The 19,538-nt window shown below is 43.2% G+C and overlaps 1 protein-coding gene across 5 annotated transcripts in view; it reads right to left on the bottom strand.

Moving 5' to 3' along the window:
* The window catches only part of LOC135366729 (schwannomin-interacting protein 1-like), a 176,982-nt gene that overhangs the window by 32,931 nt on the left and 124,513 nt on the right, over positions 1–19,538 (bottom strand). Inside the window, exon 1 of one of the 5 annotated variants that reach the window (XM_064599578.1) lies at positions 13,177–13,315. The exons of the other annotated variants lie outside the window; for them this stretch is intronic. The gene's annotated coding sequence lies outside the window, so the exon portion shown is untranslated. Of the gene's footprint in view, positions 1–13,176; positions 13,316–19,538 lie in introns of those variants that run through there. 5 annotated transcript variants of the gene reach the window in all.

The following is a 19,538-nucleotide window of genomic DNA, read 5'->3' on the forward strand; positions in this document are numbered from 1 at the left end:
TTACCTGACGCGCTACCTTTTACGAAATATCAAAAGGCTATATCCTGTATAGATATGAGGACACATCAAATATATCACGTATGAAGATATATCAAATACGTATATCAGGCAGATGTAACAAGATATATCAAAAGAATATTTTCGAATCATTTAGAATAAGAAATTTGCCATTCACGAGTGGCAAATTTAGTCCACTTTACTCATAACTGAAACAAACACTCATTTTCGCACATACTACGTCTCGAGCCCCTACTGTCAATTCAATCTAAGAGAACATAGCGGCTTCATCGGAAATAATTACGACCTATGCTTTAGAGAAGAGCACGCAAGAAGTAAAGAAGAAGCATAAAAACAGGCACGCAGGGAGAACGAAGCAGGCGAAAGATACCCCTCCTTAAACAATCTAGCTGCCAAGTTCGCTTATGCGATCCCCTGGAGTAACCTAAGAAGGATTGCTTCGAAAGATAACTTCTGAGCCACAAATTAGTAATTCTAGCGAAGCCCAAACACTCACGCTGAACACACACACAAAAAGAAAAAAAGAAAAAGAAACTGGTCGATACCCCGTCAGGGCTTTCTTTCTGCTTTTTTCTTTTTATTCCTTCCTCATTTGCATTGCTGTGGGTAAAAAGCTTTTTCTTCTATTATACATTTCATATCCAGAAGCGATCGATGCTTTCCTTACACAAAGTTGCGGAAAGGCACTGCTTAGATCCCAAAGCCAATTTCTTCTGCGAAGAAAGAAATGGGCTCGTAAAATTTGGCCTTGAGTACAAGGAAGAAAGCAGCCGTCGCGACTTGTCCCCAATATGGAGAGTTCCCATACAACGAAGTTTTGTAATAGCCTACTTGGTCTGTTGAGTGTCACGCAGATATGTACTTTTTGTTTCGTTCCTTTTTCCACCCCATTTTTTCTTCTCTTTATCACATCACCATCACTATCGGTTTTTGTTTTGTGTTTCTTCTCTGTGATTTCTATGACATAGGACATATTGAAATGAATCTTACATTTAATGTAAAGGAAATTCGGATGAAGTATACAAATCAGCAAACAGGACTGTTACATTTAGTGCCAATGTTTTTTTTTATGGTTAACGGTAGGCGTACGCCTGTTTTGTGACAATTATGAACAGCATAAGTGTCACAAAAAAGGCGTACGCCTCTCGTTTTCAACAAATCAGGGCAGATAACGATATCATTCGAAATTATGGTTGGCTAGGAGCGTGCTATGCGGTGAAGTTCATTTTTAAGAGTGTGGTCTCCCTGGTGGGCACCTGCAGCTCCATTTTTAAGAGTGTATGAAAGAAGCAATGTTTCTAAAGTACAAGTTAAACGACTTGGCCTTCATAAATTGCTCTCTGTCAGTATTTTCTTTTCTTTTTCGATGTCTTGATACCACCATTTGTTTACATTTTCAATGTGGTATTGTCTAATGTTTCTTTAGTGCTCGTAGTGCACTTTTAAAACAGGGAAGTGCACTTTCAAGACACGCGGAAGGGAACCATTGTACATAATGATATCGTTATAAACTCCTGATTCGTGGAAAGTGCACGGCACATGCCTTTTTGTGACAATTAACGGAAATGGGTATGTGTCACAAAAAGACGTACGCTTCTATTTTCAACAAATCAGGGGAGAGGACGATGTCATCCGGGGTTACGGTTGGCTAGGAGAGTGCTACACGGTAAAGTTTTGTTTTAAGAGGAAAACCAAGAGAGCAGTCCCTGTGAAGTCAGCTTAGGACGGACGATTCTAATACCCCTGCCATAATCGTGACCTTGAACGCCCGAGCATGGCCGACTACGGCAACCAATTCCATCATCCCCACCACTACCACCACCACCTCTTTTTTAACGGTGAAGTGTCCAAGTGAAATACCAATCGGTGAAGGATGAAGTGTTAAAGTGAAGTGTCAGAAGGGTCGTTTACTGAATGCCAGTGACGCATCGAAGCCCTCATTTTACTGAAGTGCACTGGAGTTTGTTACGTCCTTGTTTAACACAGAAGTCTCACCAACAAATCCTAGGCACCACATTTTTTAAAGCAAAAATAATCTTCATAACTCCAGTCGCTGAACCAGGCTTTGCTGAACCACATATTTGTGCCGTCAACAAATTGTCTCATGAAGAGTACTCCGCAAACAACCCGAAAGCATAGTGCAATACGACGTACACAAGACCATTGAATGTCGATTCCGTTTCCACAATATTGCTTCCCATCCCATCTTCGTTATTACTCTCCCCACTCCCTTAAATCAAAGCCCGAACACCATTACAGCACGAAACGACCGCTAAGCACGGAAGTAGAATTCGTGTTTTGCAGGGAAACAGCATCGGAAGGATACGTGATTGCGAGAGAGGCCATTCTAAAAGGACCATTTCTTCTCTGGAACGTCGCTTAGTGCGTGGCCTAGTAGCGCTTAGGTCTTATGCACTCTACAAACAGCTTCACCACATAACACGATCACAGCTTCACCGCATAACACGTTCCTAGCCAACCATAATCTCGAACGATATCGTAATCTGCCCTGATTTGTTGAAAACGGGAGGCGTACGCCATTTTTGTGACACTTATGCTGTTCACAATTGTCACAAAAAAGGCGTACGCCTCCCATTCTCAACAATGAGGGCAGATAATGATATCATTCGAGATGATTGGTTGGCTAGGAGCGTGCTATGCGGTAAAGTTCATTTTTAAGAGCGTACCCACAAAGGGGAGAACGACGCCGTTCTGAATTACACTAAAAAAAAACTTCACCACATAGCACGGTGAGGGCGACAATCATTGTCACGAACTATGAGGGGGGATCTATTTATTTTGGCAGGAAAAGTCAGCCAGAAAGGACGGGACGGAAATGATAGGGTTGTCGCTTCTGAGTCGAAGAGAGAGGAGACGTTCGCCTTTTTGTGGCAATTTGGGTATAGGATAGCCAGAAAAAGGCGTACGCCCTCCACTCTCTTCGATTCAGACACAATAACCCTATCATTCGTGGCAATGATTGTGGTCTTCACCGTGCTATGCGGTGAAGTTCCTTTTAGAGTGTGATTCAGAACGGCATCGTTCTCTTTTTTTTGTGTGTGTGTGATTTGCTGGAAATGAGAGGCGTACGCCCCTTTGTGGCGATTGGGATGCGTGTTAAATTCACGCTTCAAAATGAACTTCACCACATAGCATGCGCCTAGCCAACCATCATCCCGAATGACAACGTGCTCGCCCCTCATTTGTTGAAAACGAGAGGCGGAGTCTATTTTGTACCATTATGTACGGCATACTATGCAAACTATAATCCCGTACCACATTGTTGTTTCCCGTGATTTGTTGTCTTATCTTAATTGTCACAAAAGGGCGTAGGCCGCGGGCTTTCCACAGGTAAGAAGTGATAAGGTTATCATTCTGATCAATGGTTTGCCTACACCGTGTCATGTGGTGAAGTTCCCCTTTGAGACTGTATGGAATGATCCAACTGGGAATGAGCCGTTCAATGTGGGTTCGCCAGATCATGCGGAAATGACGTCATCAAACGTGACAGCGCGCCTGTGTTTTATCAGCGCGATGTACGCGGAGCTGGTTGACGAAGGAGCGTGGGATGGGAAAGTGAATCGATATTTGAAGGACGGGGCCGAAGGGTTGCGCCCTCTGTGAGAGTCAGAAAGCAACTAAAATGCAGCCCTCCTGCCGGATAAAGGTGTTTAAAGAAAGGAGGAACAGGAAGTTATAATTGCTTTCTTTCTTTCTTTTTTGAGGGGCACGATATCCTATTTGTATTCGGCAGTTAACACACATTTCGATTCAGCACAATCGCAATCAACGTTTCGCGTTGCTCAAACGACCAGCTCTGATCACGTTCCCAATTCGTATGCACGCATCTCGTCACGGCGCCACTCTCAATATTTACCGTGTGCACAAAGACCCTCTCGGGCCATTTTCCTTTCGCCCTCTCCCCCTACCCTGCCCCCATGTGTCGACATCTGAGTCACGCATCCCGACAGCGTTAATTCCGACGAATAACCAACGACATTCAGCTCAACGACATGTATTGCAAACTAGAACTCCCGTTCCCGGGGACACGTCTGGCAACCTTCCCCGCCTTCCCGACTGTCCCCGCGGGCGTAGGTGATCTTGCGCCTCCTGCGCCCCCGCTGACTTGTGGGAACATTGCGATGAACGAAGGGGGACCAACGGCCGATGAGTCATCCTGCTGTGGAATTGTGGATAAGAATCGTCGTGTGCACGCGTGTCTGGGCAGCACGTGCAGAATAATGAGAAATGGGGAAAGAAAGAAATAAAGAAGGAAATTGGGGAGATGCATGGGTAGATGCCGTCAGATCCGACGAGTCGAAGATATGCAGGGAGACGACGGGAACATTGCTACGCCCCACATGGTATGGTTGACTGCAAAGGGGAGGGGAGGGGAAGTAGGGGAGGAAGTGACTCACCCCCGTCAGCTTTAAGCGTTATCACCGTTCTATTTGTGGAGATAATTGTCTTGCCTTTTAAATGTGAATCGTTGTCTGGAAAATATCTGATAAGGAATGCAACCATTTTGTGGAAAGATTATAGGATACGTGTCCATGTGCTGACTGCTGACACATATGGTGGAAAAAGTGAATCCTCGTGATGGGGGTCTACAACAATGTAAACTTCTGCAGCATTGCAGAATATTTTGTTGTCCCACTCAGACACATATTCACGTGTGTTTGTATGCAAAGGTAAAGTTAAGTATCTAAGCGGAGCAATCGCTGGCATTACAGTAGATTATGAAATGAACTAATTACGCTTTTGCAATATTTAGAATGCTATGACATGTAGATATTAACAGCACATTTGCATTGAATAGTCCTACAATAGTGGCTACAATCATAAGCAATGCAAATGCGATTTACAGTGAGCCCATTCACTACCACCCAAAGAGCATTTACAAGAGCACGCATTAGTACCCCAGGTGTTTGTACTCTACGGCGCGTGCAGCATGTCGCGACACACATGTATCCCGACTCACGTTAAGGATAAATGCAGTCAAGATTAATTAACGAAGAGCATTATTGAATGTACATGCGATGTAACAAGCGAAACAAATAAATATGTAACATCACGACGCGTATGAGACTCCGTCTTACTATAATGTGATTACATAAAAGATTAATCAACACGCCGTGCACTCATCAGCGCGGAACACATCATGCGAGGCAAACGTATTTCCCGTGATGCGCTGATCCGAAGCCTGGCCTGAATATGAATGTGAGGGTATCTGGGCGCTTTGCCAGTCTTCTATTGGGTCTGACCCATAACTGTTGCGAAACAATCAGTCAACTCTGATTCCACAAAGTACTTTTTCGTCCGGGACAATGCACGTATTTTGCTGACCCCTAGTGAGCACTTCGCGTGAAACAATACGATCACTGATTATTTGGACAGCGACAAGATATAAAGAGGTACCCTATGGGGGGGGCTTCGACTTTGCCATTCGGCAATGGAACTCTCCCGAGCTAATGCGAGAATTTTCTACTGTAAATTGCCGTTTATTACACAAAAGTCGGCTAGGTGTACCCTGTGATGGGGATTGTTGTGTAAGCGCCGTAAAGTTAGAGGACGTCGCCGGAGCATCTATTAATCAATTGCGAACACTATGCAGCCGGACGTTGCATTCTGCAATGGTACCTGGGGTTCTTACACAATGGAGGGAGGGACAGCTCGGCGAATTTTCGGTTAGTCGTCAAACCACTGCGCACTCTTGACTATGCAGCAACTGTTTATAGGTAGTAAACATTCGAACGTACTGCGAATGCTCATTACTTATCTTCACGTTCCTCAAGTTATCTTGGTGATCTGTTACTAAAGCTTACGAGTGAGATATGCAAAAGTTAATGACATGGCGCTAACCTAAATAAAACTTTTCACTTTAACCACGTATTTTATGTGGGCGTGGTGCACCAAATCTCTCAAGACGTCGTCAATATACAACGCGTTACGGATATTTACAATAGCTGGGTTCGCATTAAACGAATTCGGGAAGCAGCTTCAAAAGAATCATGGGAGAAAATGAACGTGGAATCTCTCATCGAGAGGAGGTTCCACGGTTTACTGCGTCTCTTCGGGGACATGGGTGGGGGTGTTAGTGCGCGGGACTGTCATACGCAGAGATCGCTAATCGAAGGATTTTTATGTATTAAGGCTGCAATTTTTTTCCGAATGTTTCGAAAGAAAAACAAAAAAGCTGAGATTGGTGCCACGTTTCAATTCGCGGACGATGTATATATAGGCTGACATAGAGAGCTCAATACTTCAGACAATGTATGTTTCGGTAGTCGGCAATCAGAACAGGGTGAATGACCTTTTCTCCTGTTATTAAGCGTTGTAAGCTGTCTTGCAGCTCCGTAGTTTATGATATCCTGTTCTTTTCGTTTTCATTATCTCTTTCCTGCGAGTTCCCTTTATGTTTTTTTAAGGTGAGATCAATTTTTTTTTTCACCTGATAAAGTGCAGACTCTTTACGAAAGCTTGCAAGTATAACTATCGATGCGCCGAAACCGCTTGCACATTATTCTGACTACCTCCTTCGTTGACTGGACGGCGCCTCTATATTTTCTCTATTCAAACATGTTTTGGTGAATAAATTGCATTTGATCCATGTTGTATAAACTGATGGAGTTTGATGTAAAATGATGTAAATTGATGTGAAACTCATGGAGTCGTACCCCCTTTTTATATTATATGTTTGTATCTTGTTTTTATTATTATGTTTGTACCAGCCCAGCTCTCTACCTTACAACATGTCTTATATATTCTGGAATTTTGTAACTTGATGTTAGACCTGAAGAAGTGCAGCCTTCTGCACGAAAGTCGTCTCATTATAGTTTAGATGCTCTCAACCGTCTTCTTTCTGTTGTGAATCTCTATCGCCGGATACTTGCACATTGCTCTTCTACGTAATATACGCCGTTTTGTAATTGTTGTATTGCGCTGTTGTAAAGGGTGCACACCTTCACAGTTGTTCACTTCGATAAAAGAAAGAGCATAAAAAAAAGCAAGAACCAGTAAGTAACACATTATTTTGATTCGTTCGTTATCGACTGTATAAATAGTGCAATTTGTTTAATATAAAACCCACGCGGCACGCGGGGCATGTCGCCGTACACATATAGGCTTACTCGCCGCACTTGTTTTTATAATTATTTATTTAAGATGTTGTTGATCCACTTAGTCGACAGATACAGGTGACAGGATTACAATACCGATTCTAAGACGGTAACAAAATTATGGATATCACGCGTTGATTAACAACAACAGCGGCCAGAAAGCCAACCAACCAGACCATCAGACCATTCAGATAAACAGGCAAAACGCGATCCTTTATGTTCCATTCACGCATTCACATGGAGACAGTAAATTTAAGGCAACTCCAAATTATTTCTTAAACAATGTTGCAAATGCAATTTCTTGAAAAAAAAAAAGAAAGAGAAACTGCGACAACGAAGCGCGCGCACGGGCGTTCAAACGCCACGTCGTGCACATGTTCCCTTGTTTTAACGCAGAATATATTCTACAACAATTTTATCTTGGCGATGATGATTGGGGGTTTTATCACCAGAGTACGTTCTACAAGTAGTGAGTAAAGTCAGTCGGGTCTCGCATTCTCCATTTCTCTTGTTTTCCAATCAATCAACAAAACTTGTGTTCTTCCGATCCGTTTGTGGCAGTTTCCTGTAAAGCGTGCTTTCACTGCAGCGACGTGATGTGAGCAGGCGAAGCAAACATGCAATACGTCACTACTCGTACTCTCTTAGAGGGCAGATGTAATGCCTGCTGTGCTGTTCTAACGGAATACGATGCTCTTCGGGTTTGCTTAGATACACACATCGGGAAGGCAGCAATGCATTGCACTGCATTGCAATTCAGAATGAAGATGGGCCTATGCACAGCGAGCAAAACGATATTGACTAACGAAGAGTAAGGAAGTCTGAGCCTGTGCACTTACTTCGGTTAATGCGACTATCCCGATCACATTCTCTACGTCAAGATAGCGGATAGCTCTACTGGAAGAAGGCTGGTCACTTGAAGAGTGACCATCCTTTACGGAACCACAAAGGAGATCATCCTCGAATGCAGCGCACCAGGAAGAAGGTGTCCTTGTCATTGTCCTCTTTGATTCAAGTCTCATCCTCAGGGATTCCCTCTCTTCTGGGTTGAGATTGGTCAACGAGAACTAGTCCGTCAAACCATATTGCGAAAAAAGAAAGAAAAAGAACGCCTTACCTGTTCTATCGCACCACATTTTACGTAATATACTTATCGTTTGAGTACGCACAATTGTCGCTTCCAAATATATTCTACAGCAACAAGGTTCTCCGCTCTACATATAGAGTGAAAGGTTCTAGTCACGCACATCGCGTGATAATTATCGCGTGCAAAACTCAAGCTCGAAGTCATCGACGCTCTCGTGGCATCAGGGTGATCGCTTTCCATGCCGAGACTGGGAGGTGACGCGCGGTTCGAAATCCCCACACCGGCTGTACTGTGTTAGGTTTTCTCTAGGTTTTCCGGATGACATTCAAGACGGATGTCGGCACAGTTACCCTGAAGTCGGCCCAGGACGCATACTAACCCTCCCCCGTCCCCATCTCTTTCCTACTGTCCTCTCTCCACCTGTCCACGTCTGTACGATTCTCAGAGCCACAGTTACTTCGCGGCTCTAACACGAAATTTAACTTTGTCGGCTGATTTTATCGATGAACGCCTTTCACATTAATATTTCGTTCTTCAACTAACTATTACACCACGTTGTCCTGCCACGTTTTTTTTTGTTCTTTCTTTTGTTTAAATCCGTCCTTAGCTGTTACTTACTGTTCCATTATTTGTCCCGTTACTGTTTCTCTTACCGTTCCTTACTTGGCAAAATGACCGGCAATTAAACGCAAGCTTTATCCTACGACTCACGCGGGGCTAGAAGATATTAGCTCTCCAGTTGGTTTCCCAAGAACTAAATGCACGTATTCCAGGCGATCACAGTCACTATAGCAACCAATCCGTTCTTGAGAGCCTGTATCCATGGTAACGCTTGCGTCCTCGCGGTTGGCCGTTTCCTGTAGCCGTACGTGCCCTCATCTCACAGTAACTATTTTATTGTCGCGATTGTGAAAATGCTACATTTGTTCAGGAAGATTATTGCTTTTATCAGATAGCAGACAACGGGAGTTCCGTGAGGAACTGTCTGTTCGATATACCGCCGGCGCACGAACTGAGGCTTCGGCTTTAATATGTGCTCACAGGTTCGCTGGATTTTCCGTATTTTTTAGAAGTTTTTTAGAAGAATATTTTTTATTCTAGAAGTTTTTCTTTCTAGTTCATTTTACTAGCCTACTAAATTTTCTAAAGCAACATATTTTAGTACAATGTTTAAAATTTTCATCATAATTTTTTCTCTTGTCAGTACTTTCGGTTTATGCTAAAACAAACACTTCCTGGCATGACTAAAAATTGATTTTTTATTCCGAGCTAGCACCGCGATGCAACTGTAGCTATGAGCGGCGCATAGGTGTGGACAGATGAAGAGAGGGCAGCAGGAAGGAGTGGGAGACAAGGGGTGTTAGTATGCGTCCTGGGATGACTTCACGGGGAAGCTTTTTCACTCACTCCTCATTCACTCACTCACGGGGAAGCTGTGATGACATTCTTCGGCAAAAGTCTGCCAGAACACACGGGGAAAACCTCAGACATCACAGCCGGTGGTAGGATTCGAACCCACTACCTCCCAGCCTTGAGCACGTACTTGACTACCACAAACCAGCGGTTGCTTTTTCCCGCTCGGGCATGCCGCTGATAAAACACTGCAGATTGGGCTACAATACGTTATACGTTGTTCAGGCAGTAAAATTCCAACGTATACGGCATAGTTTTCTACAATGTACGTGGATACATTTCAGCATCTATTTGGGATTGTGCTGATCCCACTACACGAACAAAAACGTGAACCGATCTGTGAAGTTTTTGTTCAGCATGATATATCTGAGCGGCTGGTGGCAATTCTATCAAGTGCAGAGCACAACTAAAATGTTGTAGCCAGATAAAGAAAGAGCAAAGCACACACATTTGGGGATGGAATAACCTTAGAAGGAGCGCTCTTGGAATAATATATCGCTGCTATTATGTAGGTGTATTTCCTTGCGTTGCACGGCCGTTATAGTCAAGCTTCTAGCGGCAGAAAAAACGCGTACAAGAACTCTCACAAATGGCGTCAACCATAGTCATATTGTAGGAAACAGATCGTTTTTCGGCGTCTTTCTCCTTGCGGGGACAACATGAACACTTCTAGCGCAGGAGGCACGACATAGCAATCGGGCATTACTGGGAAAAGATGGCGTCTTACACTCCTGATGGGAATGCTGATGTTCGAGGGAGATATCTTTTGTTATACGCTGCTGTGTGAAACTGGTGTATTTTTTATCACTACGTCATGTTGTATGCATCGCATTTTAAGGCATAGTTGTCTGTTGGTGGCTACGCTTAAGAAAACGGAGAACGCTGCTTCTTGTAAGCAGGGGAGATCTTTGAATGCGCGGAACTCGCAAGATGATCACGCGTGTTTTGCGCCTGGGTAGTTTCGAAACATGGTTCGACTGATCTTTACTTTCTTTTAGATGAAGTCTGTGAACATAATCTAGTACCGTAGTTTTGAACGAGATGATGATGATGATGATGATGATGAAGCCGCTTGGAAGCAACATCCGCGCAGCTAGCGTTAAGACGTGTATGGAGGAACACCGACTGTTAGAAGAAGCATCACTTGGCTCTAAGCGCACATTCTTAAAAAAGAAGAAAATATTGAATCGGGCAGCAATTACAGCTTCTAGTGCCGTAGATTGCAATCATTTCTCGAGTATACTGCAAGTATTCCGCAAACTTCACAGAACCTTTCGTGCATTTAATCTTGAGTCTATTCCTCAAAGGTACTAAAATTACGATAGAATGTATATCTTGAATATTACTAATAATAATTATTAAATTATGATAATATATTATCTTATATTATACAATACTACATAATAATAATTATTATTTTTATTATCTTCTCGAATTTAGCCACTACAACCTCCTAGACCTCGCACCCAGTGGAATAGCCTCGTCTCCATGACAAACATCAGTAGCTGTTCCAGACGTCAAGCCTTGGAAACGTCCTGTGATCAATACAATCGTTCCAGCCTGTAACCCTTCCCAACTGTTTGCGTCAAACTGTAAGGAGTCTAGTATTCGACCGGCTACAGTGGATCCTCGATATATAGCAGGAGGTTCCTCGTGTGTCTCGCTATAACTATTTTTTTTTACGTCTACCTTACACGATGCAGGACTTCACTGCTGCGGTAACATATCGAACAAGAAAAGAGAAAAAAAAAAAACTGCTGTGCAGCGGGGCCCCCTTATAAAGCGACGTATCTTTTCTCGCGTTGCGAGAATGAAGCCGCGGCAACAATGGTGTGTAGGCATAGAAGAGAAGCTACCGCGGCAAGGACCTATTGTGGCAAGAACTGCTGCGTGCAATTTATGCACAGAAAAGAGGCGTCTTCGGGGAAAATATGACGAAATGGAACTTCTTCATGGACGAGCCAATCATGTTCCTCCTTTGCGCCTTTTCTTTATATGAATAATACCGCTTCGTAATTATATTTGGTCGAATGAACCAATATATGCATACATCATGCTACTTTAAGATAGAGCATATAATAAAGGTATGCCTCTGCACGCGCGCGTTCGCGCTACGGCTTTCAACAGAATCCTCAAGAAGGTAAGCAGTCGGGCGGAAAGGAAGCCAGAGGGTGGTTGTGTACGCACCGATAGAACTAATGAGTATTAGAACAACGGATGAAGGAATCATCTTACCAACACAAACTATACCCGGAGGAGATGGAACGTTCGAAATATCGAAAGTATCGGGAGAAATGGAAAATGGGCCATCAATTCGCTCATTTTTACTCCAAACATTTCTTGCGCCCTGGATTATCGCACATTACTTTCAAGGACGTTGTCCTCGCTCAGTTGTCTCGCGACGTAAACCCCCAATAATTAATTATTACGTTATCCTCGATGGCATCTTCCTACTTTCAAGGACGGTTCCGCTGGCCAACTCACTGCGCCACGTAGCGGATGCCTATGCCTTTCTGTGACCATCTCTTCGCAGGCTTCCACTTCACCTCAAAGTAACTCTTTTTGTTTCGTTTTGCATTGCAGTGAAACTGGCCCTGGCGATGAAAAATTCCAAATCATCATGATTAAAGTAAAGTTGTTTTTGTTGTATTGCCGATGAGGAGCTCACATCAGCAGTACAAGATCACCGAAAAATGCGGTAGCAGTGATAAGTCAATCGCAACGGGAGGCACTCAGCCTTCAGGTTTTCCGCTATGGTCCTATGGAATGGTTGGTAATCATAATTAACCACTTCGCAACGTCAGTGATAAGACTGTAAACGCCCAGCTAAGCAGATTCAATGAAATAAGCACTTAGGTTCTCAAGTGTGCAACTTAAGAGTGGTTTGCACCTTGAACTTATTGAAGATTATTGGCATTTAATTCGCATTCCCGATAGCACCGACCATAATGCTCTGCTTGACCGTTTCCACTTGTCAGCGTGCCTTATACCTCACCTCACCTAGTCTTCTTGCAGTGTGCATACCACATAATACTGTGTAATGTATACTGAAGAAGCAACCGTTTTAGTGTGCATTGTATCACGACACTATGTGAACACTGTATTGTTCCCTATTTATAACCCAGGAACCATATCGGAACCATACAACACCATGACTCAAGAAATACATCTCGTGCACACAGTTCCAAAAATGCTTTCCAGAAATTTCCAGTCTCACTATAAGCATGACCAGTCTTTCATTTGACGTTACGCCGTTTTCTTGAAACAAAAAATAATAATAACAAATTTATTTTTCCTCAGGTGGCTATTAACAAACGTTGGGTCTATAGAGCGGTCCAGCACCGATTAGATAAATTTGTTAAAAAACTTTATACTTCACGTTTCAATGTTGCTGCATTACGAAATAAGCTCGTTCACGTTAATTATGACATTGGGACCAACGCTCAGCAGTTTCTGCGCGCATGCACACAGAGAACGAATCGCATTCTGAACACATGAAACACTACCTGCCATAATAGTTCCACAAATTGCTCCACTCACCAAACCACCTGCTGATGACGGGACCGAAACACCCTTCCTTCTACACTCAGGACTTGTGTGTCTCAGATGGCCTCAAAACCAGTCACGATAAAAGCACAAACGGAAGCCTGCGAAATTTATGCGGGACTAAGCTGCGAGGAATTGACAAGCAGCGCTACCGATGCAAATGGCGCCCTGCCGGCAGTGAGTGGCTTCGTCTGCTACGCGGATACCTACTGCGCATGCACCGACGGTATGGCGGTTGCCTAGCAACATGCAGAGGCACTCCGTGGGTAAGCGAGATGGAAGGGGAAAGGGAAAGCGCGGAGCGGCAACGATATGAAAAGATGCTGATACTCGCGAAGATGAAGATGCGAAAGGTGGTGGAAGTCAACGTGGTGGGGGAGATTGTTTTCTCGCTTTCTGGTAAACGGTATTTGAGTCGATGGCTCGTTGCGGGTTTTGGACATTTCCAGCCTGAGTTCTAGCTCTTGTTCCGAGTGTAAGAGTTTGTTAAAATTGGTGACGTAGGGTTAGAGATGTGTAAATTTGAAAACGCGATATTTCGTTCTTGGCTTTTCACGAAAACTGCGCTGCTGTACACCGCTGTCGGCGGATACAAATATCTGTGGAAGCAAAGGACGTGAGCGATGCCCTGTAAAGCGTGCTTTCTCTGCAGTACTTCAAAGATCGAGGTGCAGCCAACTTCACAAACAGTTAACTCTAGCGGCAGGAGTTCAATAACATGCTGCTGTGACTGGAGAATGGGACGGCGAATGCTTGAAAATGAAGGCTTATTTGTGATAATTCAAAGTTTGGACAATTTCTTAACCCCCTTCTCGTCTTAGGCTATATCTTTCCTTCCAGAAGCTAAATATAAATGGAACTGCTCCTGGCGCTGATACCACAGCATGCTGTCCTAAGTTCAAAGAAACGGAACGTCGTATCATGCACTACAGGAGACGATGTAGCTCGACTATGCTATGATAAAGTTAGTTCAGTTTAGCTTATAGGTGAAAAAGAAAATGCGGAATCCGACGATGTCAAGACGACACTCTTAAAAATGGGGGGGGGGGGGGGCAGGATCTGCTCGCCGTTGTTGGCCACAGAGAAGTGGGCGCCGTCACAACTATAGCAAAAAAAAAAAAAAAGAAATAAAAGAAGGACGGGCGGATGGAGGATAGAGGATGAAGGGTGGAGATGCGTGCCGTTATCTGACCTGATTTGTTGAAAACGGGAGGTGTACGGCCTTTTTTGTGACAGTTATGAACGGCGTAAGTGTCATAAAAAAAGGCGTAGGCCTCCCGTTTTCAACAAATCGGGGAAGACAACGATATCATTCGAGATGATGGTTGGCTAGGAGCGTGCTATGCGGTGAAGTTCATTTTTAAGAGTGTAGATATGCCAGGTCTCTGGAAAAAGAAACTGAATTTCTGGTTGCTTTCGTCGGCGTCAATAAAAGTTGCCAAAAATTGTCAATCCCAAAACGAATAATATGTTCTGGCCAACAAGGGTGGAAACAAGACAATGTAATGATGATGTGGGATGCTCTGGCAAGACAATGTATAAACGAGGCCAAAATTGCCTATTTAGTCGTCTTAGTTAACTATTGCACTTATTCTTTTAACATGTTGTACCCCATATTTTGTATTTTTGAGTTAGGCCAAATAGATATTTGAGAAGACCAAATCTCCGGAAATTTTGCATCTCTAGTGAAGACTTGGCTACTCCAATATACTTGTAATCTGATAAACTATGCTTATGGACATAAAAAATAATAGCTGTTTATTTATTTATGTGCAAATACTTCTGGAATCTAACTAGAGGCCTAAACAATGCATCAACAAACAGATGCAAAGTAATTGGAGCTCTCAAGGATCATAAATACAAGCTAGTTTAGACACGAGTTGACCCATTGATTCAGAGAAGACCACATCATCCGGTAAGCTGTTCCACTCTGTAGTAGTGCGCGAAAAAAATGAAAATTTAAACATATCGATTCTGCAACGGTATGCCTTTGTATATTATGCGTGTTGCGTGTCGGCCGCTTCATAACTTTATATATCGATCCGCGTCAGTATTAATTTTACCACTAATGATAAGTAGGGAATTTTTAGCCTTGGCTATCTAGCGTCTGACTTGCAATGTCTCCAGCCCTGCTTTCTTCAAAAAGGTCAGAAAGATAAGTAAATTACCTATAGCTGTTAGATATAAATGCAGCTATCTCTTCTGAAATGCCTCGATTAGAGAAACGTCCGTGGAGGTATAGACACATCCCCTAGAGCGTTAGCATATTCCAAAATACGTCTGATATGTGTCTTTTATAGGCAGTCAATTTATTCTCAGAGATAGCGTGTTTTAAGTTGCGCTTTGAGAACTACAGTTTAAAGGAAGCTTTTCGGACGATGTGATCTACATGCAAACCGTCCCAGGATATAAATCTCGCGAGATTGTGACGGTTGACAAGACATGGGAGCTAATCTTGCAATCATAAAAAAGAAGAAGATTTCGTTTTTCCTATAGTTACGCTCATAGACACACCCATTTTTTTCTCTCTCTCTTTTGTTTTTATTTTTTTTATTTAACGTGATCTGCCAGGAACCACACCAGGAAACAATTTTCTGCAGGCAGTCGTCCAGCAAAAATTGATCGTTAACAGAACGAACCTGGGTGTATATATATATATATATATATATATATATATAATACGGTCGTCAGCGAAGATACGATAGTGAAAAGGAATCTCTCTTATGATGTCATTAATTACCTGCGATAAAGTCGTAAGAACGTTTCCAATCATTCCTCCCATTAGAACTGCTCCTAATCTGGACACACTGACATTCCTTGAGATTGACGAACAACGGCCGAACATGAACAATAACACGTTCGTCCGTCGTCGTCCCCCAATCTCAAGGAATGTTTAGACAATATACTTAGGTACGATGTTTTCATATCGCTGTACGTATGCAGAGAAAACATGCGCCCATTCTTTCACGCGGGATTTCCTCCTTTATATCCGCGCATTTATTCGAGAGGAAACATTGGCGAGACCATAAGCCTTATGTGAGAAACATTCGCTGTTGTTTTACGAGTCTATGTGCCTGAGTCGCGCTTACAAACTGAAAATGGGACGCGGATTGCGCTCGGATTATTGCAGTGGAAATGCTGCGCGATGATTTACTTTAATGTTTCTCTCGGAGAGGAATGAGGTGCTTAGAGAAATCACAGAAAGAAATGAACGGCGTAGCCCGGGCTACGTGCGTGCAGTAGATGAAAATGACCGTGTGCGCTATTCCTTCAAGACTGCGCAGAGTGGCGTAGTAATACAATATATGAGCGCCGATGTGCAGCTGTGGCAGCTGCTTTCAAATGCGGATGTGCTTGGCCTGTCTAAGCGGGCAGTGATGTAAAGGTGGGATCGGACTTTTTCGAGTTATACCCGATTCCTCCCGATTGTTTCTTCCCATATGCACTTTAACTGCGGCTTGCTGTTTTTGTGTGCTGTGGCTTTGCCTACCGTTCTGATGTCTTACTGACTCCACTGACTATCCCTATTTAGCATCGTTCATCACCTCATCATCAGGACACATCACATCCTGCCCCATTGTGCATTGGGGTAGTGGGCCTCACCTTACGTGGCGAATTTCCCCATTCATTATCGATAACTTATTTCTTGTTGTTGCGGCTTGCTGGCCAGACGAAAAAAAAATAAAACACACAAAAAAACACAGACACAAAAAAACCCGATAACGCATAATAGGGTGGATCACGTTAACAAAATGTCACATATTAAAACAAGGACAAATGTCTTTTTTACTGGGACAGGTCCTGAGTGGAACAGATTATCTAGTGGTATAGTTCAGCAACCTAATGCTCACTTTTAGAACATTTGTGCTGAAGTGAACCCAGTGAATACTAATGTGCTGTCGTGCTTTTTTTTTCTTTTTGCTGTATATGACTTTTTATAGCTTGAAGTTTTAAAGTTTTAAAGTTCCTGTAATGCCGTTTGCGATGTAGGTGTCTAAATAAATAATCAAATAGACACGGTAATGTATCAATAGCACTCTCTCTTGCATCCCACATCAGTATCACCCGATTTCTTGTGTCCGAGAAAATCTTTGAAGATCAAAATAAGTGAAATAATGACAAATTGAGAAGTAATAGTCTTAATTTAATAAGAGGCGTTTATTAAACGGCGAACTAAAAAATCAAACGGTGTTACGTAAGATGTCAACGCTGCGGCGGAAGCAGTTCGTTTCAGTGGTTCCTTAGGATTTTTAAAGGCTGCTAAGTGACGTCATAATCCAGTATGACGGTTATGACGTTCCATGATTACCTCGTCACTGATCATCTGCATTATGCGATTTTATAATTTTATTTTTAATTTACCTGGAAATATGAGTTTTCTATTTCACTTCATATCATTTCCAGTCATCGTCGTCAGTGAATTTGTTGTTGTTGCCTGGAGTTACCAGTAGAGTTGATGATGAAGCAAAATATTAATTAATTAAGCAGAATAAATTACTTGTCATGCAGGTAAATGTGTTTTCGGTTAATGTTTGAAGTTTGGAGTTTTCTGGCGCAAGGATATCGAAGATCAAGATGGTATGTAGGTGTATCTTCGTCACTGTGATGTCTTGTGGTTTTACTAAAATATGATATTGTGGGTTTTCCTGCAATATTTAATAATGTATACACGTACTAATGCCAGATAACAAGTCACGTCACACGGCATTGTCCGTAACATTCAACCGCAGGAATGTGATCCATTATAGGACATATGGTGGACAATGTATGGGCAAGTAATTCTACGTGACGTATTCAAGGTAGGTAGTCGGACTAACTTAGTATATTAATGGTACTGAGCTGCGGAACTTTGGAGAAACACCAGGCAAGGGAGTTGCCAATATTCCTCTCCTTCGCTTTTTCGGTTAATGTGAAGAAGGCATATGTTAGTCATGTTGCTAAAATCAACGATAGATATGCCCAGAAATATGCATACTCCTCGCCAAAATGTAGTGTAGAAGATGAACAGCCTTTATTACAATGATGTCGATGCATATATACAGGTGGTTGGATACTAATGACGATGAGGATTAACATGACAAACATGTGGCGACACCAAACTCCTAGAGCACAGAAATCATGCGAGTAAACGTGGCTATAGAGGTACGCCTACGCCTAGAATATGTAAATCCTACGCCTACTCTTTCCTGGCTACGCCAGGGTGATCTTCCAGCGCGCGACGCCGCGGGGAAGGGAGGGGACGCTTCCCATTTATCCTGCCCCAGGCCGAAGCGCGGCCCGCGGAACGGCTTTGGTGCATGCTCTCCATACACACGACGAAATACACTCTGCCCTATGCGCCTCGCTGAAAAATATACACAAATGAGCAAATCGGAGCCCCGTCAGGAAACGGGTGCAGTGTCCGCACCGAGCGAAAGCGACGGACGTAAAGCGTGGAGCCCCGCATGGGCAGCGTGGCTATTTGTCTAAGAAGGCGGAGTCATTCATCACGTCTTGGAAGCCCACCACGCATCATTTCCTTCCTTCGCAAATAGAGAAGACGAAGGATCCCTCTGGGAAAAAAAAAATGCCAACGGATTTGGGCAATCGGCTCGATTTGAATGATACGTTTAAGGTCGACTGCTTCAGAAAGGACGGTCTGTTGGATGAGCGTCAAGACCGCGGTCTTGATGAACGTGTTCGATGCGCTGTTGTGATCGTGATAGAAAACTGCTTTTAAGGTGCGACGGTTGAAACCATGTTCTTCACGTGGTTTCAACCGTCGCACCTTAAAAGCAGTTTGTTTTTGTTATGTCTGTCTGTATGTGAGGATGTAGTGCGTAGACCGGAGCGCAGATGTTTTTTTTTTTTATGTGGCGCTAACAGCTTACCTCGGTATTATGTATAGGGTGCCCCGACTAACTTGCGCCATGATTTGAAAAGCAGATGAAACGATCTACGGGAATGAAACCTAATTTCAGTAAGAGTAATTCATTAGATAAGACTAATTAGTTTATCTTTTAAAATATTGGTTTAAGAGCCGAAGTGTTAAATGCAAATTGTGGAGGGCATTGGGGATACACTCGACCGAGGTATTTCCAACAAAGTACAGTTTGTGTGGTTATCTGTTTAAGGCGGGGGAAAAAACCACACAAATCGCACCTTATTCGAAACACCTATCTCGGGTGGTGAGATCGGTCGGTCGGTTCAACTCTACATCAGGTTGGCTACTCGAGCACGCTAAGCGAAAGTGATAGGAAGACAGGAAAGGTCAGTATAACGCAAGCCCAAACAATAGGCGGCTGGTCTCTCATCCAGCACTTGATGTCAAGAGGTCCGTTGAACGTATCAGTAAACTGATCTCCGTTGCGCTTCAC

Source organism: Ornithodoros turicata, chromosome 8 (assembly GCF_037126465.1).
Source record: "Ornithodoros turicata isolate Travis chromosome 8, ASM3712646v1, whole genome shotgun sequence".
NCBI classification, from domain to species: domain Eukaryota; kingdom Metazoa; phylum Arthropoda; class Arachnida; order Ixodida; family Argasidae; genus Ornithodoros; species Ornithodoros turicata.